Below are 27843 nucleotides of genomic sequence, written 5' to 3' on the forward strand. Positions count from 1 at the left end.
GGACTCATTGTGTAGTCTTATAAGACCATTCAAGAAGCCACTGAATAATGATCCAAGATGAAACAAAATTATCACTGACCAAATGGGACTATAAAGAATGAAAAGCCATATGGTAAGAGTAAAAAAATTTTAATACTGAGTGTTTTTAAAGCTTGGTAAACATGTGATGCTTTAAACCTTAGACAAATGATGTATTAGTGGTTCAGTTTCTTGGATGGACGTTTGGTTACTGAGGCCAACACCAGTAAACTATGGGCATTTTTACATGCGTTCCCGACGCAGCGCCAGGAGATTTTAATTAGCGATCTGTGCTCAGTAAAAGTGCCTGGCGCTGCATTGGGTGCAGGTGTATAACTGGTGCAGCATGCGTCAGCACTGAGGAAATGGCAATGGTGCGCTCTGAACTAAAGCACATTGAATGCGTTTTAGTTCAAAGCACACCACCTGCCATTTTCTCAGTGCCAATGTGCACCACACCATTTATACACCTGGACCCAGTGCGGCGCCGGGTGTGTCAATTACGTGCTCCAGCAGACTCGATTAATCTTGGATGGACTTTTTTTATCAGGTAGAAGCAGCTGGAAATCCAGCACATTGGAGCAGACTAGCTGCATGTATGTAAGTGCCTCATATGACTACTGTTTTCTAAAGACTATATGGACATTTTAGATAGCCCGATGTATGACTATGATTTCTGTGCTGTGAAAGGTGTAACATTGTTTGAGACATGGTGAAAGCACTGCTGAAGAGAGATCTGGTGAAGGGACTGTGCTGACAGGCATTCACAAAATGCCATGCTCTGGGTGAGACAAAAAGGTTAAAACTACTAAATACGCCAACATTAAATGATCAAGTTAGCAGTGGCTTTTTAATGGAATTTGTTCCAAGAAAATACATCATTTTTGGATTCCTATTATGAACCATGACATGTGGGCATTGGGGAAGGGAAAACAAAGCTATGCGCATCTTTTTAAACTCTTCTGGCACAAAAGTAATTTTTGAAAATATATGAGGTGTAATATGTGAAACACACATATTGTTTCTGCAGTGTTAGAAAACTAATATGAACTGGTCCTTTGGAAAAAAAACAATTTAGAAGGAGACTGTACTCTTACTGATTCACCACAATGACACTTAATTATTCCTTTTATGCAGACTTCATTGTACGGGCCATAGACATGACAGGACAGAAGACTATTTAGCAAAACATCATACCAGTACAAGTCTTGAAAGCACATGGCCCCAAGGAGACACTCCCAGTACAAGTCTTGAAAGCACATTAAGTTTTGAATGATTTAACTATTGGATCCCTTATTGAGCCCTCAGTACTTCCAGGCTTCAAAATCCAGGGTTTCTGGACTGTACTGATTCACTACCAGTTAGGTAATTTCCACAGAGAAATATAGCAAGCACTGCCATATTTGACTAGTTTTCAATAATGGATTATTTTTGTCTGGTTCATAAACTAGAATAGGACAGTTTGACCAAGGTGACAATAGCCTCAGTAGTAGTTACCATGATGGTAAATAGAATGCTGCCCTGTGGAACAAACTGACTACTCACCCAAGGGTAAAATGCTAAAAAGACATTAAAACCAACCTAAGGAGAGACGCACCTAAAAATGGGTTCCTTGGTCAAGTTAGTAAAAGTGTTACACAACCCTTTTGGGTACACAATTCCTCATTCAAGTACAACTGATGAAGGAAGCAAACTATGAGAGGCTCTAACACACACCCAAGGAGGAACAGCCTTGGCCCTCTTACATTAAACATGTAATTTTAAAATTAAGCATTACTGATCAGCCTATCGTTTGGCCAAGATTAAGCAATCACAAGAGTTAGCAAAAGAGCACTGTCTGTGACTAATTCATTACACCAGCTGCACATTTAGATGGCAGAATAGAAGACAAACTCTGGGCAACCATGAAGACATTACACCATACTTCAAGTGTTTGTAACTCGTGATGTGATTTAAGTTAGTGCACCCAATACATTTAGCCCATTTGTAATACATTAAATCTTTACTTAGTTTTCACTTCTGGAAACTAGCTTCTGCTGCTTCCTTTATTACTGATTATTTGCCAAATGTTACATTTACATGCCAAGGTACAGCCAAAAAATTCACCAGGCCTAATAAAGGCCTCCATCTAGTTCTCAGGAGACTTCTCCTCCCTCTTACTGCCTCATAAATGCAAACAAACAACTCAGAAATTCTTAATTACTACTAAAATATATTAAAAACAAAACTGTTAGAGAATTTTTTTCCACCATGAATAATTAAGACAATTCCAAACAACCTCCACAAGTTCCAAGAAGCTGCAGAACATAAACTGCAGTCACTGTGGACCAGGGAATGGTTTCCAGACACTCTCCATTACATTTCCAATATCCATGGTTTCTTTTTAATAAATTATTCCTTAAAAGTTTATAATACAATTCCAGTTTCTTTAATCTACAACAAAAGCCTACGAAAAAGGGGAGGATTTCATTTTGCTACTGTCAAACAGGACACACTGTCTCCCTCCTATTCTTGCCTGGTTCTGTAGCAACAGATGTAGGGTTATTACATCAGCCATATGCATTTACACTAGGGTGGCTATCATAGAGTACATTCCTGTTTTCTGCTACTCTGTCCTCTAGTGATACAAAACCAGATGCCTTATGCCTTTCTCTTCAAGGAAAAATAGAGGACTTAAAAGCATCTGGTTTCATATCAATAGAGGACAACCAGACTGTCCTCTATGATGGCCACCCTAATTTACACTGGTGTAACTAATCTCACACTGGTATAAAAAAAGAGCAGATATAACCCTATATGGGTGTAATTTCCAAGAACCTGATGCAGTGGTGCTACTACAGGAAAACATATGGGTAAAACTACACTAGTGCATACCAAAAAAAAGTCTGCTCAATACAAACAATGGTATTTATTATTAGATTGCCAACCCCCAGGAGTGAGATGCTTAAAATAATATCTGTCAGTTTTGCTTGGAGAGCTGTCCAACAACCTATATATGTTATACCATTATTAATATGTGGTATATCCAGACCTTTGAGAACAACAATATTGAAAATGTTTAACCTCATAGTAGATAATAATCAACTGCCATAACAAACAAAACTTGTGGCAATGTTGATGTTAAAAACTGGATCTGATGGGTTTTTGTTTTCTCCTGGCATACATCCACCCAAAAAGTATCAATCACTGAATCATTTGTTTGAAAAAATAAAGTGAATTTTAAGAACAGGCTGTGCTTGAGATGAGATCAAGTTAAGAATCAGACTCAGACATTCCTGGCCTTATGAATAAGTAGGTTTGTACCTTGTTCAAAGAGAACATTCGACCCTCTTTGAGAGGAAAAACGTCTCTTACTATACCAAAACTACACTTAAGATGATCCTAGCGTGACTCCGGTTTCTTAACACTGAAAATAAGTGTGCTCTGAGACTGGAGGCCAAAAAAATCAACTTGTTTTACACATTTGTAGGCATAGCCCTTGAGAGAGTGGTTGCCTTCCCAAATATTTAACATCATTGTGGTTTTAGTTAAGTCTTGTACCAAGCCCTTCCAAAATGAAAGCTGCAAATATTTAAATGGTGACTACTAAGGGTCATTCAAATAAGCAGACTAAACAGACTTGGGCACTAGATTTCAGAGCATATCCTCCCTTCTACTCTAATTATCAAAACTCTGTGTACACTACAGGCAATTTAGCCAAACACTTCCTATGAATTTTAATGCAACACATGTAGCTAAATATTCTACACTAGCTTGAAAGAACCCACTCATTACCATGATAATTCAGTTAATGTCCAGACTGGGGGCATAGAAATACAAGATTCCAGACTAGTATCTCAGTCTGCAGCTTTTAACCACTGAACGCAGACAACTTCAAATTAATGAAAGCAGTTTGAACATAGAGATTATGGCTGCTCACAAGTTTACACCAAATATTTTTGGAGCTGAAGGCAGTAATATACTCCATATTAAAATAAAAGTCCTGAGGTCAGTTATTCCTTAGTTACATTAGCATAAACCCATTGGGATTGCACCAATGTCAGAACAGAATTTGGGCCGCAAGCCAAAAATTTCTCTTTAAATTTAACATACCCTCAGCTACTTTAATTTTTAAAATCTGAATGGTGAAATAAGGCACATCCATCTGTAAATAAATCACTCTTCTCATAGATTCACTTTCCAACATTTTGCATATTTTAGAAAATTTAAGTTAAATCTTCTTAGAGTTTCTAATAAAAATATCCAATAGCTACTGTGCATTTTTCCTGGACCACTGGCTTGTCTCAAAATAAATGGGTCTAATTTTCTAAACTGTGTATTCAAGTTCCAGCATCAAGACAAGATCATTAAAACATTTTTCTCTGCTGTACAAAATCAGTCTCTGCTGTATTATGAACAAGCAAAAATTTATGACTTCATTGTCTAGCCACCCATGAAATAATTCATTAATAATAGAAATATCAGTCTTTTACATTTATACTGTGCAAAACTCAGAATACTATATTAAATACTGAATTTTTAAATGCATATATTTTAGGGCAATGAAAAATAATAACCACAGACTTGCTGAGCAGGATTAGGCTCAAGGTAAAAGAACGTTTGGGAAAGGAATTAATAAGCTACCTTTAAAAGAAAAGAGCGGACTATAAAACAACTGCGTTGAGACAATTATAACATCTGTAATGCAGGCTTTTAATCATGACATGAACAAAGGAAGAAAAGGAGGTGGTATCTTTGGACAACGATTTGGAAATAGAACTGGAGAGTACTAAACAGCGAGAATATGGTGGCATCATATATTCTATTAACTAGCTTTCTTAGTAAAGGAAATATCAGAACTTCACGTGTTAACTCCTACTCTGAGTGACAGGAAAGATCAGGCAAGCAGCACAAACTTCTTTTGTAATGCATATCAGCAGTATTTATCATAGCTCCTGACCTATGCAAAGACAAGCTAAAGATTAAGCTTTTCTTTCTTTTACTAGGTTCACTCTCCTTTCAAACAATTGTTCAAAATATGAACAGATGGAAGAGTTTATTAAATGGCTTACAAAAAGTGTGCCTGTACCCAGGGTTTTTCACATTAAGTTGTCATGTCAATACTGTCAAAATGGCAACATGATAAGCTACAGTAGTGGCAACTAGTTAGTTTATGATACATCTATGCAACTTTTTGATGAAGACCTCAGTATCTAGCATGCCAGATGAGTAAATTAAATCAGATTTTTTGATGGAACAATGAAACTCAATGCCATATAAAAATGACAAATAATATTTAAGGAAAACCAATCATTTTACTAGTATTATTCTACTACTCACAGCAAGCAATTCTCCAGGATCATAAGAAGGGACAAGATCATCTAGTCCAGCCCCAAATGGTCTTTTCTTTCCACTTCGTAAGATGTACTCGTATGCTCCAAATGAAACCAACCTCCGATCTTAATTAAGCTAAGTCATGCTTCTCCATGGCAAAAGCTCTGGGTCTTGATCAATTATTACTACTATTTATAATACATACAGGCCACATACAAATGTTCAATTCTAGAAGAAAATTTCCACAGCTAGAAATAAATCTAGAAGGGAGCAGTACCAATATTCAGCCTGCAACTGCTCCTTCCCAAGACTGAGATGATTCCTGTCTTGGGAAAGAATGGGCAGCTCTAGCCCACCCATTCCTGGGGAACTGGGGCAGCATGGCAAAGACCCCTGCCTGCTTCACACCAGAGACTATGAAGTGAGAAATAGGCAGGGAACAACTGGTCCTTCTCTTCCCTCTCAATCTATGGCAGGGGTAGAAACAGCTGTCCCCCATTTCTTCTGCAAACCAGGGTGACCTCAGTCTTTGGAAGGCATGGGACTCTTTCCCTCGGTTCCACTCCTCTTCACGCCCAGGAGACATTAAGCTGGGAGACAGCATGCAGATGTTCAATCTCCCAGAAAGTTTCTATCTTAGAATCATAGAATCAATGAGTTGGAAGGGACCTAGACAGATCATCTAGGCAGGAAGGAGCACTGGGGGTGGCAGGGGTCATAAGACCCCAGACAGGTGCCTATCCGGTCTCCTCTTGAAGATTTCCAGGGAAGGTGAGAGCACCGCCTCTCTGGGAAGCCTATTCCAGGCTCTGGCCATCCTTACAGTGAAGTAGTTCTTCCTAATATCTAACCTAAACCTATCCTCCCTCAGCTTGTGGCCATTGTTCCTGGTGACTCCAAGGGGGGCCCTGGTGAACCGACTTTCCCCGAGTCCCTGCTGCTGGCCCCTGATAAGGTTGTAGGCAGCCTCAAGATCTCCCCTCAGTCTCCTCTTGTGGAGACTGAAGAGATTCAGGTCCCTCAGCCTCTCCTCATAGGGCTGGCCACGGAGGCCCCCAACCATATGAGTGGCCTCCTCTGGACCCTCTCCATGTTCTCCACGTCCCTCTTGAAGCACGGCGCCCAGAACTGGACACAGTACTACAGCTGCGGCCTGACCAGCACTGCATAGAGGGGGAGCAAGACCTGTCTGGACCTGTTAGTGAGGCCCCTGTTGATGCATGACAGGGTGCGGTTGGCTCTGCCTATTGCTTCGTTGCATTGGCGACTCATATTCATCCTGGAGTCAATCCTGACTCCAAGATCCCTCTCTGCCTCTGTGCTGCCAAGAGGGGCAGCCCCTAACCTATAACCATAATGGTGGTTCCCTCTCCCCAGGGGCAGCACTCTGCCCTTGTTCTTGTTGAACCGCATCCTGTTCAGATCTGCCCACTTCTCCAACCTATCCAGGTCTGCCTGGATGCGGTCCCTGCCTGCCGGTGCATTCACTTTACCCCACAGCTTGGTGTCATCAGCAAACTTGAACAGGGTGCTCTCCACGCCCTCATCCAGGTCGCTAATGAAGATGTTGAACAGCACTGGCCCAAGGACCTAGCCCTGGGGGACTCCACTGCCCACACCCTCCCAGGTTGACATCGACCCATCCACCACCACCCTCTAGGTGCACCCCTGGAGCCAGTTTGCCACCCACGTGACCGTGCATTCATCAATGCCGCAGTCCCTCAGCTTGCCCACCAGAATTGGGTGAGACACTGTGTCGAAGGCCTTCTGGAAGTCCAAGAAGACAACATCGACTTCCTCCTTCCCATCTAAGCTCTTTGTTACCTGGTCATAGAAAGAGACCAGGTTAGTCAGGCAGGATCAGCCTTGCACGAACCCGTGTTGGTTACCCCTCAACATCACTTCCCCTGCAGGGCTCTCCTAAATGTGGCCCTTGATAATTTTTTCAAAGACCTTCCCCAGGATAGAAGTGAGGCTGACTGGCGTGTAGTTGCCAGGCTCTTCCTTCCTCCCCTTCTTGAAAATAGGGACCACACTGGCCCTTTTCCAGTCCTCAGGGACTTGGCCTGAGCACCAGGAGTCCTCAGACAGCCCTGCCAATGGCTCTGCAATGACACCAGCTAATTGCCTCAGGACCCGCGGAAGAAGGTCATCCGGGCCCACTGAGTTGGATACATCTAAGCCCTCCAGGTAACCCTTAATTAGGTCTAAACTAACAGTCGGGGGACTCGCATCCTCCCTGGGCCTCTCTACGCTGTCACCTGAGAGCACCCCCTTGTCAGCAGACAGGAACACGGAGGCAAAGAACTTGTTAAAGAGTTCTGCCTTCTCTCACGCGTCCATCACCAACTGCCCTGCCCTATATCTCATTATAGTCAGGTCAGTTTTCTCCTAGATCAGCCATTATTGCCCTGGGAGAAAAAGCTTGAATGTCTGCACACTTTTGACTTCTACTGGGAGAACAGCAATTCTCCCAATAGAAACTGAATGTTTGTAGATGGCCAGTGTCAACTATTGCTTTGGAGCCATCAGGAGCTCTAAGCCAGTAAGACTGTATTTTTTGAAAAACTATCATTCTTTTTTAGTTCCCAAATTACTGAACTATAAGAATTAATTTCAGCAAAACCTATGTAAGAAAGCACTTCCATGTTGAACAACACTACAAAATGCAAAGCATCCCTGATTCAGATACAAGTCAATACTCCTTTATTACAACATGTATCCTGCATCTAATAGGTGCTCAGGATGCCAAGATGTGTGTAGTATATTATACATACAATAAACACTGTAATTCAGCCACTGGAGCAGCCTGTGCAATACAGTAATACACACTATAAATAGCTTCATGCAAAAAAACTGTATTTCCATAAACCAAAAGGCACATTCATGAAAGTGTCCTCATTAGTTATTGGGCCTATGTGGAAGAGGGAAGATCACACACAAAAAAATTCAGTTTGAATACTTGCCAAAAAAATGGTTTCTTTGCTTTCAAGCTCCATCAGCTATTTAAGATATACCATGAATGTAGCTGCCAATCACTGTATGCGATACCTAGAATGCCAATGGATTTTCACGTAGGACTGTAGCAAGCTTAATTAAGCTTAATGTATGCTCCTTTCACTTACAGTTGATAGCAGCTGCATGGGGGATTGAATCTTCAACTATTTAATACAACCTCAAACATTAATTGAGAGCTTAAATGCAAGTTATTGTAATGATTTTCCATCCTTGAGATTCTTGGTTCCCAGGCAGGAAACAGTATGCTCTCTGACTACTGAGAACATTTAGCTTTGCTTACAAGTAGGGGAGGAAGCTTTTTAGAGAGAGGAAAGTAGCAGGAAGTTTTTAGCTCTGAATGAAAAATAGTTAGTAGGGGATGCTTTAAGGAAATGGGATTTATAAAGCTTAGTAACTGGGAAAACATGCAGTGCTTCCTGGGGTGAAGGGAGCAAGAGTCACAGAGATGTGCAAAAGGGCACTTACGGGGGCAGGCTGAAGGAGGGTTTAGTTAAAAATAAATAAATAAATAAAGGAGGAAAAAGTTATTGAGGGAAGTATAGAAGGAAAGCAGTTGATAAGACAGCATGCATCACACACTTGGATGCACAGGAATGAACTATTTAGTACAGTTTTATAAAGCAAATCACTTGTGTTGGATATTGAAGTGTTTCATCTGTATTTTAATACAATCTGTGCTGCACAAGAACTTGAAAGTACTTCCTCTACTGAGACACGTGCAGAAAAGAACAATCTCCCTTTGTGCAGATGGAAATTGCTTGACAGGGAGTGGCAGTAGCTCCCGCCTGTAGTACACAGCAGCAACAGCTGTTCTCCTCTATGAATCAATATGCCACAAGTACTTGGGGTTACCTTTAAAGATAACTATTTAGTAAACAAAGGGGCCATATCAGCTTATGCAGTGCACAATGTGCCCCCAGAGGCAGGGACTGTAGACAGCGCACACAAGTTAAACTCCAAAACATGTAATCATTTTATATTTTAGAAAGTTAAGTCATAGTATCATGAAACTATGCATCAGTACTTGGGGCATCAGTTCTCAACTCAGTTTCTGCCCCCACTCCAACCCCCCCAGCAGGGAAAGTACTGGCAAGAGGGCAGGTGGTTGGGGGCAAATGCTGGGATAGGAAGCTGGATACAGGCGGGGGGGAGGGGGGCAGACAGTGGGGTCAAGAACCTGACCCTGGCCCCTTATCCCCTCAACACACATTGCCCCTTGTTCCCTGCCCCACTTGCCCCCAAGACAGGGGAAAAGTTAGGCTGAGGCTGAAGATGGGGGGGCAGAGGCAGCAGGGAGAGCTGGGGTGGGGGGAGGCAGCAACTGCATGCAGCTCCAGTTCCATCCCCAGTGCAGTAGCTGCCTTCCCCGCCCCTGCCTTATACCTGAATCCAAGATGAGGGACTGCCCTCCATATTAAACGAAGAAAAAATCCTTGTCTTGGATTTTAGCAAATACAGTAATAGCATACAGAACAACAGGATACAAGGCAAAAGACTTAAAAGTCTAAGTTGTTTGGTAGACAAAGGTTAATATTAGACATATAAATGACACTTGAAGAAGTCTTGCCTTCAAAAGCTTGTCTAATTCTATCCCAACTACACTGTTGGTCCAATAAAAAATATAATTCTAAGAAATCCTTGCCTGTCGCATAACACAGACATTCTGAACTCCAGAGACTTGCCATTTAAAATTTGCAATACACTCCCTGCAGATCAACGATCCAGCACAAACAGAAACCAGGCAGCTGCTTAGCAGCAAACCAAATCAACCACCCTCTTCAACTCCCTATCACCATTAACCGCTGTTCTTCCCTGGAATCCTGAGAATGACCAAAATCAATCCCTTAGGACAGGAGTGTCAAAATCATCCAGTCCTGCAGGCAAGATAAATAGTATGGGACTGGTCTATAGGCTGGATCAGGCTCCTAGACTGGCCAGATGAGTCAGATCCAGGCTGGTGTGTGCAGCAGGTATCTGAGACCAGGCCAACGAAGGGCTGGATTTGGCCCATGGAGCTCCATCATCCAGCCCTTGTGCTTTTCCTGGGTCTCAATGAACTGGCCCCACATGCAGGGCCTGGGTTTCACACCACATGTAGTGCCTGCTCCAGCTGACCAATGACTACAGGGCACACAGTGCCTGCCCTGGACAGTCCGGTGTGTTGGGAGGAAGGGGATGGGGCAAGGGTTAGGGACCATGGGATCAGATGAATTTGACACTCCTGATTTAAGGTGTGGCCCACTGTATAGTGCATCACATCAGTCCAACACAAAAGCAATAGGGATAGATGACAATCAGATGGTAACCTTTTTTAGAGCACAAGGAGGTTGTTTTCCAAATGCAGGTGGAAAAAAGCTCTGTCATAGTCAGGGCTGGAATTGATTATCCAGCAGCAGTTGGGCATCCAACCAGCCCTCCAAGTGAAGAACTTCAGATGTCATTTGTTACCAAACATACATAAACTGGGAGTGAACATAACCTCAGTCAAGTTTTCCACTTGCCTCACTCATATAAAGCTTTGCCAATCACCAGTTTGGTCAGCTATGAACAAGCCCAGGCAGAGGTAAAAGATTTGCCTCCAATTCATTACTGAGATGGAAGTCAGAGAAGATCAGAAATTATCAGAGGAAAGTTTAAACCTCAATAATGACCACTGCCAGACATGGAAAAAAAAACCCCAAAAAATCAAAAACTGCATTTACTATAACAGGTATTGCATCAGTTTGACTCAGTTTGCCTAATGTCTGTATAAATCACGTGCTTCATCAGGGCTTTTTGGTGCTTTTATCTAATAGCTTATTTGACTGAATTAGCTATTCAATGAAAGTGCCAAAAAAGCTCCCCTGAAATTCATGATGTATACAGGCATTGGGCAAGCCATGTTAAACTGATGTGATGCCTCTTCTGGCTATGCGCTGTGCTTGGCATGGGGGTGCACTGAGCTGAAAGTAAAGCACCATTTTGTTTTTTTCACATCTGTAAGCAACCAATATGGCCAGTGGGAGATTTGCTAAATGCTGTGCTTGTGGATTTGCTGGAGCTGAATTTTAAACCAGGAACAAAAGGTTAACTTGCTTTATTTTTTAGAGTTCCTACCTAAAAAATGACTCTGCACCAGGCATAAACATTTTACTTAATTTGAGACATCAAAAGCAGGATACTCAGTTTTCCACGATTCCCCAGTGGTAGAGAGTTCATTCTTGATCCTGTATTTTTATTGTTAAAACATGTATAAACCAGGAGGACCAGACTAAAGAAAATCTTCAAAACGTGAACTTCATTGTAAACTGAGGCTGAGTGAAATATCCTGATCATTTCAATAGTTGGTTAAGGCTGAGAATAGGATTCAACTTAATCCCTAGCTTAGTTGGTTTCTCTAGCACAAGCACAGCGTAACTAATTTGCTTCTTCTGAAATCCTCAGATTTACATGCCTGTCCTGGTGTCCATAGCCACATCTGCCTCAGATTCACTTGCCATAACCTTCAACTCCCCAACTCATTTCTACACCAAATATCCCCATTTATCCAGGCCAAACTCAGCAGCATTTTGAGCCTGAAGCTATGGAATAGTAGGGGGTAAATTAAGCTTAATTCAATAGAAAAACAAGTGGTTTGATGGATCCTGTTCATATGGAAGCAAAAACCTCCATGGCTCATTTGAAACTGCACAATATTTAGAGGCTGGGGAAATTGAGAACAATGCCACAGAGCTTTGGTTCAGCTTGTCAGAGGGACTTCCTGTCAATGAAGAAATCCTCCTCTATGGAGCTAAACAGAGGTGGATGAGGCTAAAATAAAGTCTAGATATTCCAAGTATCCAGAAATCCATTTATTTCCTTTATTTACTGTAAATGTTATATACACATTGAAAACAATTTCTGGTTTGGTGAAGCAACAAGTGAAGTCCTTTGCTAGAGATCCCTAAATTTAAGTTACTCTAATATGGTGGCACTTTAAAATTATATACATAAAATGATGTTAAAACAAAAATATTTTATAAACCACATCCATCCTTTCATAATAAAATATCAAGGAAGGATATTTGTAGTAAAAATCCAGATTCCACTTCAGTTGACTTCATCAAGGTCATGTAGCTTTTGCACACATTGCAAAGCACTGGGTGTTTTTACACATACTATTTCTGTAACACACAACTAAGCACAAAACATAAGGACAAAAACTCTACTCAATGCTCAATGAGACCAGGTTAACTATTTTTGTACCAGTTCATCAGTTTCTCCTAGGACCACTCAGCATCCCCACAATAAAGAGACTATTTTAAAAAAAATCAGTTTCCTTTTTAAAATGGCAAGGTTTTCTCTTAGGTTTCATAGTTTCTAGGGTCGGAAGAGACCTGAGTAGATCATCAAGTCCGACCCCCTGCCATGGCAGGAAAGAATACTGGGGTCAAACGACCCCAACACGGTGTACATCTAGTCTTCTCTTAAAGACCCCCCAGGGTAGGAGCCTGCACCACTTCTTTTGGAAGTTGGTTCCAGACCCGAGCCGCCCTGACCGTGAAGTAGTGCTTCCTGATGTCTAGCCTGAATCTACCCTCTGCCAGCTTATGACCGTTATTCCTGGTCACTCCTGGTAGTGCTCGGGGGAACAGGGACTCCCCCAATGCCTGCTGGTCCCCTCTGACTAGTTCGTAACAGGCCACAAGATCCCCCCTCAGCCTTCTCTTGTGGAGGCTGAACAGGTTCAGGTCCCGTAGCCTCTCCTCGTAGGGCCTGCCCTGCTGCCCCCTGATCATGCGAGTGGCCCTCCTCTGGACCCTCTCCGTGTTGTCCACATCCCTCCTGAAGTGTGGCGCCCAGAACTGGATGCAGTACTCCAGCTGCGGCCTGACCAGTGCCGCATAGAGGGGGAGGATCACCTCCTTGAACCTGCTCGAGATGCATCTGTGGATGCATGACAAGGTACGGTTGGCCTTCCTGACTGCATCCCCACGCTGCCGGCCCACGTTCATCTTGGCATTAATGATGACTCAAGATCCTTTTCTGCCTCCACACTGACCAGAAGGGAGTTCCCCAACCTGTAGGTATGGTGCCGGTTGTTCCTCCCCAGGTGCATCACTTTGCACTTGCCGGCGTTGAATCCCATTCTATTCTCATCTGCCCACCCCTGTAACCTGTCTAGGTCTGATTGTAGCCTATTCCTCCTGTTTAGCGTGCCCACATCCCCCCACATCTTAGTGTCATCAGCAAATCTGAACAGGGTGCTTTTTACCCCCTTGTCCAAGTCACTGATGAAGATATTGAATAGTGCAGGCCCGAGGACCAAGCCCCGGGGGACCCCACTGCCCACATCCCTCCAGGTCGAAAATCCACCACCACTCCCTGGGTGCGGCCCTCCAGCCAGTTGGCGACCCATTTGACTGTGTAAGTGTCGACACTACGGTCCCCCAGTTTTTTAATGAGAATGGGGCGAGAGACAGTGTCGAAGGCCTTCCGAAAGTCCAGAAAGACTATGTCCACTGCTACCCCTGCGTCTAAGGATTTGGTGACCTGGTCATAGAAGGCCACCAGGTTTGTTTGACAGGACCTGCCTCTAATGAACCCGTGTTGGTTGCCCCTAAGTATAATCTCCCCTGCTGGCCCCTCGTGGACATGTACCAAAATAATTCTCTCAAAAAGCTTCCCCAGGATCAAGGTAAGACTAACTGGCCTATAGTTTCCTGGGTCCTCCTTCCTCCCCTTTTTGGAGATGGGAACCACGTTGGCTCTCTTCCACCCCTGGCACCACACCAGAGCACCACGAGTGCTTGTAAAGCCGTGCCAGGGGTCCTGCAATGACCTCAGCCAATTCTCTCAGTACTCTGGGGTGGAGATCGTCCAGCCCAGCTGATTTGAATACATCCAGTCCCTCCAGAAGTTCCCTAACTAGTTCCTCACTAACCCTTGGCCTAGGTGTGCCTTCCTTGGGGTTTAACGGGGGCCCGGGGGGGGGGGGGGGGCTGTTCCAGTCCCTGCTCAGGAAAATGGAAGCAAAGAAATCGTTAAATAAGTTGGCTTTGTCGTCTGGTGTGACAACCGAATTTCCTAGAGTGTCTTGCAGGGGCCCCACATTACCCAGAACCTTCTTTTTGTCCCCTATGTATTTAAAAAAGGACTTCTTGTTGTCCTTGATCCGGGATGCTAGTCCCAGTCCCATCTCCGCCTTGGCCTTCCTGACTGCCCCCCTGCATCCCCGAGCAACTACAGTATAGCCATCCCTGGTGATGGCCCCTCCCTCCTATTGGGTGTATGCCTCCCTTTTAGCTAGGAGACATTTCTGGATGCTTTTGGTGAGCCATGGGGGCTTTTGCACCCTCCTGTCCCCTTTGGTAAGTGTTGGGATTACCTCCCTTTGGACTTGGAGGATAGTCTCCTTAAGGAGCGACCACTCTTCTTGGATACCTGGCTCCCCTCCCCTCCGGGACCTCAGTGTTTCCCCGACTATTCTCCTTAGCTCACTGAAGTCCGCCCTTTTGAAATCTAGGGCGGCTGCCTTGCTGCAGGCCTTTGCCACCTTGCGCTGGATGGTGAATCCCAGCAGGCGATGATCACTATCGCCCAGGTGGTCAAGCACCCGCAGCCTTCTCGCCAGGTCATCACCCGTGGCCAGCACCAGGTCCAACAAGGCATCTCCCCCGGTGGGGCTGTGCACCTCCTGGGTTAGACGGAGGTCCTGCATTCTGGCTAGGAACCTACGTGAGTGGTCAGACCTGGCTGACTGCTCTTCCCAGATGTCTGGAAAGTTCAGGTCACCCATGATGACCATGTCCTTTGACATAACTACCTCCGCAAGCTGACTTAAGAATTCCCGGTCTAGCTCTTCCCCTTGGCTGGGAAGTCTGTAGTAGACCCCCACCATTAAGTCTCTTTCCCCTCGACTGCCTTGTATTCTAACCCAGAGCACTTCAGTGTGCCCCTCCTCTGATTCTTTGCTAATTGATGAGGATGTGTATTCCTCTTTAATGTAGAGCACCACGCCCCCACCTTTCCTCCCTGTCCTGTCCTTCTTGTACAGACTATAGCCCTTGATAGTCACTGCCCAGTCATGTGTTGGGTCCCACCACGTTTCAGTGATCCCCACTATGTCTGGACTGGTGTCAGCTAGCAGGAGGGTAAAACAATGTAGAATGAAAAGCGAATCAACAGGGTAACATTTGGACTTAGTGCCACAGTGTCATCAGCATAAAGAATAGAAGATGCTGTGACTTATATATGGTTTATAGAACAAATGTATGCTTAAGAACACTGACTTTTCTTTACACTTTGCAGCATGTGACTGATTTTTCAGTGCTATAATACAGACATAACACATTTCAATGTAGTCTTCACAGTGAACATTACTTCAAGACCAACCACATGAACTCCAGTCACCACAAGAAACTCCACTGAATGCATGTATTTAATTATACTGGTATTTTTATACTCTTATTAACTGGAGAATTACAAATCAAAAACAATCCCATAAATGATCAGGAGATTGAAGACTAATGAAAAATGTGTTAGAGGTTTTCCTTCAGAGCTCAGACAGGTTTACAACTATCCCTACAGTAAGTAACACACCATTGCAAGCATGAGTACTGGAAAACTTTCTCAATTAGGGTACCTGAAATAACTAGTAAGAACTGCTGTAGAAGAAAAGCTCAAGTATAACTGGTATAACACACAGGTGTCAAACATGTGGCCTATGGGCTGGATCTGGCCCATGTAACCATATGATCTGGCCTACAGGCCTCAGATGAAGGCCTCAAATACAGATGAAACACTTCAGTATCCAACACAAATAATTGTGCCACATGCCACATGTACAGCCAGTCTGGTGTCGCCCCTGTGTACCACATGCCAGGTGTGGAGCCAGTCTGGTCCAGGCACAGGCTGGACCCAGCACCATGGGTGCTGCAAATGGCAGGCAGAGCCAGCTGGGATGCACTGCATGCAGCACCTTACCAGGTTGATACTATATCCTGGCCCAGGGACTGATCTGGACTGTGCTGTGCCAGGGCTAGCATACAGGGCCAGTTTGGCAGGGTGCAACATACAGTGCACGACCCATGCCAGTACCATGTCCTATGTGCAATGCATGCAGCCAGTCCAGACTGCACATTGCATGCAGCATTGCCAGTCCCACTCTGGGGCTTGCACTGCAGGTGGGGTGTGGGTTGGGCCTAGCTCCATGGGTGCTGTACGTGGTGCAGGGGGCCAACATGCTGCACCCTAATGAGCCAGCCCTGTGTCCTGACTCTGAGACAGCCAATTTGGCCAAGCAAGCCAGATGCATTTAACACCCCTGGTATAACCATAAATGTAATTGCTTATAACATAAGCATAATGCTTTGTCTGCTTTTTACTAGTGCAGTTAAGAAAACAAGTGGCAGGGATCCTTCAGAATTTTACAATATATTTATAGTGTAATAATTATTAAGTACTGTGCTAAATTCAGTAGGAAGTACATTAATATTGAGCCACGTGACCCCAACAGGACACATCCTAAACTAAACCTATGCTACAATTCTTATACATAACCATGAGACCACTTGACCCACTTTTTAAAGGCATTCACATTTCTGTTGTCTACATTAATCTGCTGTGTCACTTTAGAAGATCCTATGAAAATATTCCATTACATGAAAAATGCATTTGCTTTTTTATGCCATCATATATTATATGCTTGTACAAACTCAAATCATCCCCTAGGATTGACCTCACAGCTACAGCTGAACAACAGATCTATAAGCAAAAAGACTAAATGGGAATTTTCTTACAACACTGCCTATTTCTATTCTTATTATTTCCCATCCACTTCACATTTTGAATTAAAATGCTAAGTAAGGCTCTGTATACATTTAGGATGTACACTGTATTCAAAAGACAGGAAATAAGGAACACAAAAATTGAGATTAATCATTCACATCACCAAGCAAACTAGTGGTTACAAATGGGAAACTGCCCAACCTCAAGAGAAGTTTCAGTTTACTATGGCTCTCCCACTTGCTTATTAGGTCCTGCGTCACATTTTTGTTCTTATTTGAAACGCCCCTCTGTGGGAATGCAAACCATAGCAGTTGCTATACCTCAGCAGTAAAGGGCATCTTTACATGTGCTCCGCTGGCGGGGAGAGGGACGCGGGGGGGCGCGGAAGGGAATACTTTAATTAAAGCAGTTCTGAGAGTTACTCTAATTAAAGCACCTGCCGTGTCTCCTGCATTCAGTGTCCCACTCTTCAAAACGGTGGCAAGGGAGTTTTAATTAGAGATTGTTCAATGAGCTTTAGTTAAAATGCCCCTGCTGCCATTTTGAAGCACGGGGACACTGAAAACACAAGATGCAGAGGATGCTGGAGAGCACTAATTAGCACACTCTGGCAGACTCAATCAAGTTTGCTTCAACACACTGTAATTATATCACGTTGGAGCAGCATCCCTGCACGTCTACAGGCACCTAAAGATATCAACTAAAGGTAGAAAGCAACATCTATGAACTGGAGGCACTGGGTCCAATGGATAGTGTCCTGGACAGCAGAATCAGGAGGCTTAGGTTTAGCCATCAATCCTCTGTGAGATCTTGGGCAAGTCACTCTAATGTCTGTGATCCCTTTTCTACTTTCATTTTTTGTCTGATGTCTATTAGGACAGTTCTTTGGGGCAGATGTCTCTAGTACTACGTGTTGTGTATAACAAAGACATAACATGGTGATCTCTGCTGGGTGGTTTTAAGCACTGTTGAAAAACCCAGCAAAATATCTAGGTTTCTTAATTTCTTAATACTATTTACTATGTTGATTGGAGACATCTAATGAAAGGTCAATCACGTACCTGCAGGAGTAGGAGAATTTCCCTCTGCTCCCTGAGGCTGCCCCAGGCTATCTCAGACTCCTACGGCAAGCAGCCATGGGGTTCAGCAGGGAAAGAATGCCCCTTAGCTCCCCGGTGCTGCCCCCGGCTGAGGGACTCCGGGCTGGGGTGGGGGGAAGCCCCTCAAGGCAGGGGCTCCCTGGTGCCCCAATGCTGGGCTGCACAGGCAGACACCCAACCTGGAGGACTCTTCCCCTTCCTCCTGTGGTAGCAGCTGAAGCAATCAGCAGCTGGGAAGGGGAAGGAGGGGAATCCCTTTGCTTCCCCAGGGCTGTGCTTACCTGGCTAGGGGACCCCCAGCCAGGGTGGAGGAAGCCCCCTAAGGCAGGGGCTCCCTGGTGCCCATTCCCCCAGGGCCTTGGGAACTCCTTTGCCCTCCCTCATGTGGCACCAACTAAGGCAAGCAGCTGTGCAGGGGAGAGCGAAGTGGCTGGTTTCCCAGGCTGTACCCTGGGGAGGAGGGAGGGACAGAGAAAGGCTGCCAAGGGTCAAAAAAACCCCATCAGAGGGGTCTTCTCTCCCCCTGCACGTTGTGTAGACCCTGGGCAGGGAACGTCTGAGGGTCTGTTCCCTGGTCCCCTGCCCCCCAGGGCCTGACAGACACAGGCAGGAAGCAGAGAGGTGAGACAATCCCTGCTCCACTGGAGAAGACAGCACAGTCCAGGGCTGCTGGGGGACTGTGAGTGAACTTGAACCAGGAAGGAATCTGGAACAAAAGTTCTATAAACTGGTTTGACCTAAATCAGTTAAGTCTGATATTACATCTAACCAGGTTCATCTTAAACTGGTTTTGGCCATTTTGAAAGCAGTTTATGTGCACTGAATTTCTGTTGTGTTACAAGTTTAAATCAGTTTTCAATCACTAAAACCAGTTTATGTGCAACCTCTGTTCCTAGTCACAATTCCCCAGCATCCCAGGATGTTTTGGATGTCCCCACAACCCGCGCCCCCCGCAACAGGGTGGGCAGGCTAGCCCTGGCCTAAGCTATGTGCTCCAGCCAAGCAGGGAGGTGTGCTCTAGTGCACCCGCCTAGGCCACTGCAGGCATGTGGCTGCATTTTTGGAATCAAAAGTGACGTCTGTTCACTTGCTTATTGGTTCAATCTATACAGCATAGACTAGCCTGCAAAGATTGAATCGATTTAGCCTCAGGCTTTCTGACTTTGGTACTTAGCCCTGGTGTTTGGGCCCAGTATTTGCCTTTGGAGTAAAATTTGCTTTTGCACCATTACTTCATGCATGACATTATAGGTATTGTTTTTGTCATGAAAAACAACTTAACTATTGTCATCAGTATAAGGAAAATATTAAATGATAAAAACACTGTAATGGTGCAGATGGAGCAGCTGACAGAGACATCATTAGTAAGACTTGACTCCACTGACTTCAATGATTTAAAAATTTGCATATTTTGATGTGCTCTGCAAAAACTGCTTTGTATTTAGAAGTGATACTTTGTAAGATGAAATGGATATAGGAAAAACCACCTTCATATTTAACAATGTTTACTATCTTTGAAGCAAAGGAGTACATTTTGAACTGAACCCCTGGGTATTGCTTTAGGCACATTAGTGCACACGTCCTTTAAGTTACCTGACAGAAAGGTGACTGAGTATCGGTGGGAAAGAACAAAGCAGCCTGCTTAAGTTATCCCATGCTAATATCTTGCCTCTCTATTCTTCAAGTGGACTATATAACATTAAAAGCAACCAAGAGATATGGGATCCCACGCTCTTATAAAGATCTTGCACAGCCAAGGAAACTGTATCCTGATCTGCTTACAATATATTGCTTTACCCATTCCTGAGGAGGGTGCAGAGGCAACACTAATATCTAGATGTTACTCCCACAGAGACATTAAGGTAATTTTTTTACTATTACTAATAAACATTTGTGCACATGCTCTTACAAAATCATTTGGGCTCCTTCAGTTTAAACAGTATCCACATACGCTGACAGGAAATACTCCAAAAAGAAAGTTCCCACAATCAGTTCTCTGCATGGAACTTCTAAAAACCTTGTTTTTTGCCAAGTCAATTGTTTCTTTCAGCTGTCAGACAAACAAAATCTAAGCTGAAGCCATCATTTGATTTCTCATATCCAACTTTGCTGAATAAAGTAACATGAGCTACCATCCTTTCCAATGCACATGGTTTCTCTATTTCTGGCTCCCCCTCAATGGAGAAATAAGAGATCGACCCTTTTCTATTTCCCTACTAATATTTATTATCAGACCCTAAATTACAAGCAGCCAATTCAGAAACATCCTTTAAGTCAATATTTGAGTCTATTTGATGACGTAAGTCATGTTATTCTAGAACAGCATTTATCTTACATTGCACTTTTGCCCAGGTTCTGTATGCACATACTGTAATGAAGAAAGTAGGGTAAGAAGTTTTTGAACTTTCGTTACGCCAAGGCTGTCCAACTTCTAAGTATCTGGGGGTCAAATGCTAATTGTTGTCATATTTCTACAGTTAACCTTTCTGAAGCAACAGGTGACCAGCACAGGTACCTCCTTACACAGGACTGGTAAAGGAATGGAAATTAAAAAACCAAATGACCATTTGATTTATTGTAATATATGGGTTCAAGGAGCTGTGGCTATTCTCTCCAGACTGGAGTTATGAACTTCAGGAGGCGAATCCCGAATTCATAGACTGCAATGCCCAGACATGAACACCATAGTCAAGATGGTGAACCCCACTTCCCCCCAAAATTTGGGTGCACTTTTCTCCTGAACTACTATGCAAAAACCAGAGTCAAAATGGTCCAATGATTTCATTCTGAAGATAACTTTGCTACAGTTCACTGACACATTCAGTCACTAACACTACCAGAGCAGTATCACTGTCAGAGCAGAGAGGTATCTTTCTGTACTTTGAGTGATTCATTCATAGATCAGGCCAACAAGAACAAACTGAACATATTTCCTTGGGGTAAATTTCCGCTTTCAGTTCAGCAGCCAAGAATAGTCCCCAAAGCACCTGCTCTGTCTCTTTATTACAGCAGCTACCAATCCAATTCAGCCAACTGTATAGCCAGACATCATTAGTATAAATATAGTACATGATAATCATTTTAATTAACTTTTAATATCAAAAGCTAACTAGGTTTTTATCCCTGTTATTTGACATTTTTCAGTGAAAGGGTCAGCTGAACGATGCAACTGAGGTACTGGGTGAAAAATTATCAAACATTTAAGGGTGCCTGTTCTCTACAATTCACACACACAAGACTATTTTTCCTGCAAGTTTTGTATAAACACCAAGGATGCTCTATGTAAGTCACTGTTGGCAATATAGTACAGCTGAATTACTTACCAACACACAAATTTCTACTTCCTCTCAGAAGCTGAGACATCAGTTAACAACAGGAAACTAAATAACAACTGAGGGCACAGCAGATTTTGATATAGATTCACAGAAGTTTAGGGCTGGAAGGGCTGGTGAGATCATCGGGTTCAGGCCCCCTGCTCTGGGCAGGAGAGACGGCTGGGGTCAAATAACCCCAGAAAGGCGTGTGTCCAGTCTCCTTTTGTAGATCTCCAGGGTAGGTGCCTGCACCATGCCTGCTGGGAATCTATTCCAGAGTCTGGTCACATGAACCATGAAGAAGTTTCTCCTTATATCCAGTCTGAAACCTTCTTCTAGGAGTTTACAACTGTTGCTCCTGGTTTTCCCCTGCGGAGCTTTGGTGAATAGTTGTTAGCTTAGCCCCTGATGCTCACCCCTGATACAAGCTGCCACCAAATCCTACTGAAGCCTTCTCTTTTCCCACTGTCAGCCTTTCCTCGTATGGCTTGCTCTTCAGGCCTCTAATCATACGAGTGGCTCTTCTCTGGACTCTCTCGAGCTCTCTCCACATCATCTTGAAGATACCTACCTTCACAGCAAATCAAGTCTGAACTCAACAGTTAAATAGTTGTCTAAATACGACAGGAAAGACAAAGCCACTGTAGTGATGGATACTTGATTCATCTCCCCTAAGATCCTCACCTCTGCGATTCCATAAAAATCTGTACTGATTCCTCTTCAGTATCTACAGGAGATCACAGGGAGAGTCCAGGTAGTGCCACAGGCTTAGCTGCAACACTATGCTGATAACAGCCAGGGTGGAAGCAGATGTTGCCTTCTGTTGCTTTTGTGCCTCTATAAAATTTCTTACGGTGGCACATAGCGTGGCACATAGCCCAAGCAAACAGATAACCATGCCCTTCATGGCACCAAAAAGAGTGGCCACAACAAAGGTGATATCAACTTATACCGCTCTTCAGTAGTTGATGTCTGCTTACTTTATGATGTGAGAGCATGGGTAGCTCAGAGCTACCCATTTTCCCCAGCCATCCTGGGCAGGGGCTCCAGGGGCCTGATCCTGTGCACCTTGGGAATTCCCAGGCAGGATTGGGCCCTTCAAGCCCTGGGAGCACCTGTTCAGCTTTCCCTGCTTCCTGAGATGTGCCCCCAGGATCTCCTGGGCATGCCTTAGTAAATGGGGAAAGTGAGAGTTTCCCCACTTACCAAGATACATCCTAGGAAATCTGGGGTATACCTTGGTAAGTAGGGAAAGCCAGGCAGGTGATCCCAGGTCTTGAGAGGCCCAATCCTGCTTGGAAATTTCTAGAGCATGAAGAACTGGGCCCCACAAACTCTGGGAGAACCCATCACCCATTGTACTGCAACATCTATGGACAGGACAATAGGTGATGTGTGTTTCACCCAATGAAGCTGATCAGCTATGCCGGGACACATCGGCTTTACTTGACAAAGTCTATTTCCACCCTCAAGTCCACATATCATTCTGACCTTATGCAACTGCTGATAGTGCTAAAATACATATTAAAAAAAAAGATTAGCTTTTTGATGAAGAGAGTTCTTGTGCAAGCTGAACCCAGGTAAGATTAAAGTGATGCTGACCAAAAAGTAGCCAAAATATGATCTCTACCTTCCACTTAATGCATGCAGCTTACATTTAAATTGCTACAAAGCCTCAGGGTTTTCTCTGACCCTCAGCAAAGCTAGATAACCAGCAAATATTGATGTCTAAAAATACCACTTTTTATCTCTAGCTCACTAGAAAACATTATCCTGTCCTCTCAGACAAGGACCTGATCACATTGATCCATGCATTTATCATCTCCAGAGTGAGCTGTGCAATTAACTACATCTGAAACTCACTGGAAGACAACAGAAAAGCTCCAAGCAGCACAACATGTAGCAGCCTGTCTTTGCCAGGACATCAAGCATCTGGTCTTATCCTTTCAATGGCTCCCTCATAGCTGCCAAGACCAGCATAAAATATTGATCTTAACCTTCTAAACAAATAATACATTTGTTTTCTTTCAGAAAAATTAACTCCACACAGCTTCTATCAAGCAAGTTTTTTGACTTCAAGGCTTAGAAACAGTAAATTAAATGGGAGGAAAGCAAGAAAATGTTAATTAAAGTGAATTTTATACACTCTCTCTCTCCATATTATTTCTATGAATTTATTATACTGCTGCAATATGTAATTTACTCTGACTGCACTAACACTCCAATTATACACCCTTCTCTTCAAGGACTTCACAGCAAAACAATACCTTTGGACTCAGATTAGCAAACAAGTCATCTTCTTTGGACTTTTTGATGACAGTTAACACTCAAGGCTGAGTATCAGGTGGGATCAGAAAAATGTGTTCCTTGTAGTACCACTATGTTGTAAAACATAGGCCCTGATTCAGCAGCACTTAAAGATGCATGTCCTTATAAAAGCCAATGGGACTTCAGCATATTCAGACAGGAATATGCCATTTGTCAAACACCATTGATTTCACCATGAATCTGGCATTAGCAGTGCTTTAAAGCAGTGGAGGCCAACCTTTCTTGTCAGGCATACTACAAGGTAAGCCCTGCACCTTCCCAAGTGCTCCTCTGATTCCCTTCCCCAGCCCAATCTGCTGTTCTGCTTTTTGTTCCCTGCCCCATATGTCCCACACAGAAGCTGCTCCATGCCACTTGTGGCAAGCATGCCATAGCTTGGCCACACCTGCTTTCAAGCTTGCTGGCCAGTTCATGTGGGAACAGGCTACGCTTAATTGTTCATAACTAATTTAGACTCATTACCTTGCTAAGCCGAACCTTTCCTTAGCTGTCTGCTCCTCATTAAGGCTCAGTTCGCTGAGAGGGCTTTACCCTTCTAAAAGAAGGTAGGACATTATTTAATTTCATGGTTGCTAAAAGTTCAGCACTGACAGCAGTTGAGTTAGGGTTACCATATATCTGAATTTTCCCGGACATGTCCTCTTTTTGGATTCTCTGATCTCCATCTGGGCATTTTTTTGAAATCTGAACCAATGTCCAAGATTTTGCTGTGCTCTGCTGGTGGGAGCAGGTAGAAGGCGAATGGACGCAGGGGGCACCATGTGTGTGCGCACACAAATGTACATGCCCGGCATGCAGCCAAGCAGAATGGTGGGAGCAGCCTTGGCAGCTGGATGCGGGTAAGTCTATGTGGGGCAGGGCTGGAGGGACAGAGCTTGGAGACTGTCCGGAGAGAGAGAGAGAGAGAGAGTGTGTGTGAAGGGAAGGGGCTGATGCCTGGCAGAGCTGGAGGAAGCTGTCTGGGTGTTGGGGCTGGCCTACGACAGGGCAGGGCGGGTACTGCCTACTTGTCGAGCAGGGGAAAGAGGCAGGGGGTCCTTGGGGGTCAGTGGGGAGCTCTGTGGCCAGGACAGAGGCACAGGGACCAGTGCTCATGCTCACAGAGGTGGGGCAGCCAGATGCTGCCTGGTGGGGGGGAGAGGCTGTGGCCAGGCTGCCTGGTGCAAGGGTGGGGGTGCCCCAGGCCTCCCTTCCTCTTCCCTCCCACCTGTTCCAGGGCTGGACTTGCTCTGCTGATGCCTGCACAAATCAGAGTTGTAGCACTCTGGCCTGGTTGGGATGGGGGCAACTGGAGGGCTGTGGGGAACAGGGGGCTGAAGCTTGGGAGTGAGGGGCTGGGGTGGGAGAGGAAGGGGGGGGCGGGGCTGGGCCTTAAGTAGCTCATCCAATCTGGAAACATGAGTGCAGGGCCCAGTCCAGCATGCTATGCTGGGTGCTCAGACTGCATGCTGGGTCCAACCATGAGCCAAGGCTCCAGAGCTGTGCAGCAAATCTAGGACTGCGTGTTGGCTCTGGAGCCATGTGCCAGGTCAGACATGATCCAGTCATGGGCCAACACCACACATGATTCTGATCTGGCATACAGTTGGGGAGGGAGGGATCCCCAAAGATCAGAAATTTGGAAGAGGGGTGTAGGGAGCATGGGAAAGAAAGGGAGTGAGCACTGGCAGCATTAATTGCCATTGCTCCCAACAGCCATGGCAATTAACACTGTCACTTTTTCACCCCAAGTCCTCCCCTGCCAATTTCCAGACCTGTGGGGCGTACTCTTCTTTTTATATTATGCAAAACACAATCTTCCCCAGATGATCTGGGGGGAAATATGAAGGTAATATGCATATTATGCAATCAAATATGGTATTTATTTGGATAGCAGGGAAAGATCTAGCCATTTCCTTATTGCTGGGAGAATCTACTGTATTTACCCAAACCCAATATGACTCTGAATTTAAGCTGATCCCCCAATAATTAGATTCTATATGTGAAAATTTGTAAATTTGCTATAATTTTGCATGTAGTTTCATAGTTTCATAGTAGCTAGAGTTGGAAGGGACCTAGGAAGATCATCTAGTCTGACCCCCTGCCTTGGCAGGAAAGAGCACCGGGGTCAGATGACCCCGGCAAGGTGCTCATCTAACTTCCTTTTAAAAATCCCCAGGCTAGGAGCCTGCACCACTTCCCCTGGAAGCCGGTTCCAGGCCCTAGCCGCCCTGATTGTGAAGTAGCGCCTCCTAATATCTAATCTAAACCTACCCTCCACCAGCTTGTGACCGTTATTCCTGGTCACTCCTGGCAGCGCACGGGGGAACAGGGACTCCCCCAATACCTGCTGATCCCCCCTGACCAGTTTGTAGCAGGCCACAAGGTCCCCCCTTAACCTTCTCTTGTGGAGGCTAAACAGGTTCAGGTCCCGTAGCCTCTCCTCATAAGGCTTGCCCTGCTGACCCCTGATCATACGAGTGGCCCTCCTCTGGACTCTTTCCATATCGTCCACATCCCTCTTGAAGTGTGGCGCCCAGAACTGGACACAGTACTCCAGCTGCGGCCTGACCTGTGCCGCATAGAGGGGGAGGATCACCTCCCTGGACCTGCTCGAGATGCATCTGTGGATGCATGACAGGGTACGGTTGGCCTTCTTGACTGCCTCCCCACACTGCCGGCCCACGTTCATCGTGGAGTCAATGACGACTCCAAGATCCTTTTCCATCTCCGTGCTGGCAAGAGGGGAGTTCCCCAACCTGTAAGTGTGGTGCCGGTTCTTCCTCCCCATGTGCAACACCTTGCACTTATCAGTGTTAAACCCCATCCTATTCTCATCCGCCCACCGTTGCAACCTGTCAAGGTCAGCTTGCAGCCTATTGCACCCTTCTAGTGCACCCACATCCCCCCACATCTTAGTGTCATCAGCAAACTTGAACAGGGTGCTTTCTACTCCCTCATCCAAGTCACTGATGAAGAAGTTGAACAGTGCGGGCCCGAGGACCGAGCCCTGCGGAACCCCACTGCCCATGTCCTTCCAGGTCGAGAAGAACCCATCCACTACCACCCTCTGGGTGCGGCCCTCTAACCAGTTGGCTACCCATTTGACCGTGTGGGCATCGACACCACAGCCTCCCAGCTTTTTGATGAGGACAGGGTGAGAGACAGTATCGAAAGCCTTCCGGAAGTCCAGAAAGACTACATCCACAGCAACCCCTGCGTCTAATGATTTGGTGACCTGATCGTAAAAGGCCACCAGGTTCGTCTGACAAGACCTGCCACTGATGAACCCATGTTGGTTGCCCCTGAGCATGCATTCCCCCGCAAGGCCCTCCTGGATATGTGCCAGGATAATTTTTTCAAAGAGCTTACCCGGGATTGAGGTAAGACTAACTGGCCTGTAATTTCCCGGGTCCTCTTTTTTTCCCTTTTTGAAGATAGGGACCACATTGGCCCTCTTCCAGTCCTCCGGCACCTCACCAGAGCACCACGAGTGCTCATAGAGCCGCGCCAGGGGTCCCGCAATGACCTCGGCCAGTTCCTGTAGAACCCTAGGGTGAAGATCGTCCGGACCAGCGGACTTGAACACGTCCAGCCTCTCCAAAGTACCCTAACTCCTTGCTAACCCCTGGCCCAGGCGTGTCTCTCCCGGGGCCCGAGGGGGGCCCAGCAGGGAGGTGGCTGAACTGGTCCCTACTTAGGAAGACAGAGGCATTGAACCTAATTCTTGGTGGGTGATCCTAATTCATCCCCCCACTGCTGCAAGAGGGGAAAACAGTGGCAAGGAGGGTGGGGGAGGCAGTAGGGGGCAGATGGTAGGGGGAGGCAGGTGCAGGGGGTAATCAACCCTGGCCCTGGTCCCCTCTCCACCTGCAATTCCTGACAGTTCCAGCCCTGGCTCCAGGGCCCAGAGCCTACTGGAGCAGAGCAAGTGTAAGTAGCAAGGGAGGGTGGGGACATAGGGGTGCAGAGGCGGAGGGGAGGTGGGGGGGACAGGTAGCAGCTGAGGCCCCTCACTGCCTTGT

At 45.2% G+C, this 27843-nt stretch overlaps 1 protein-coding gene across 13 annotated transcripts in view; it reads right to left on the minus strand.

Moving 5' to 3' along the window:
- Positions 1-27843, minus strand: part of TLN2 (talin 2) — a 383956-nt gene that overhangs the window by 221710 nt on the left and 134403 nt on the right. For 4 of the 13 annotated variants that reach the window (XM_090029615.1, XM_090029614.1, XM_090029604.1 and 1 more), the window contains one exon: positions 24302-24374. The exons of the other annotated variants lie outside the window; for them this stretch is intronic. The gene's annotated coding sequence lies outside the window, so the exon portion shown is untranslated. The remainder of the gene's footprint in view (positions 1-24301; positions 24375-27843) is intronic. 13 annotated transcript variants of the gene reach the window in all.

The sequence above is a fragment of the Crocodylus siamensis genome, chromosome 15 (assembly GCF_052110815.1).
Source record: "Crocodylus siamensis isolate JL-2025a chromosome 15, ASM5211081v1, whole genome shotgun sequence".
NCBI classification, from domain to species: Eukaryota; Metazoa; Chordata; order Crocodylia; family Crocodylidae; genus Crocodylus; species Crocodylus siamensis.